Below are 453 nucleotides of genomic sequence, written 5' to 3' on the forward strand. Positions count from 1 at the left end.
GATGACCTCATTGTAATCTTGCTTTCTTTCTGTTGAGAACAGCAACGCACTTCTCTCCTTACACCCCGAGATCTACCATGAGTCTCACACACGTAAGACCGATCCCTAACCAGACAAACACGACACATGGCCTGGAATTTCTTATTATCTTTCTAATAGTATACATGTGATCTATTCCTCTCTTTCAACCACGTGTGAGCTATACCTTTAGAAAAGAAAGATTTCCTTTTCTTCATTTTTGATACCCCCCCTGTCATTCTTTGTCCCACCGTGTTCTATCAGCACACGCGGTCTCCTTCTTTGCCGCCTACACGTGTGTCAACTAGGTGTACGAGTGCTTTCTATCGCTCCCTTTTCAACTCTTTTTCTCACCATCCCTTATAACGACTAATTCTTCCGCCGCTTACGTTGTTCTCTTCAGCTAGCTTACACAGCCAGAATCTGATAGAAAGA

The sequence above is a fragment of the Cystoisospora suis genome (genome assembly GCF_002600585.1).
Source record: "Cystoisospora suis strain Wien I chromosome Unknown contig_111, whole genome shotgun sequence".
NCBI classification, from domain to species: Eukaryota; Apicomplexa; class Conoidasida; order Eucoccidiorida; family Sarcocystidae; genus Cystoisospora; species Cystoisospora suis.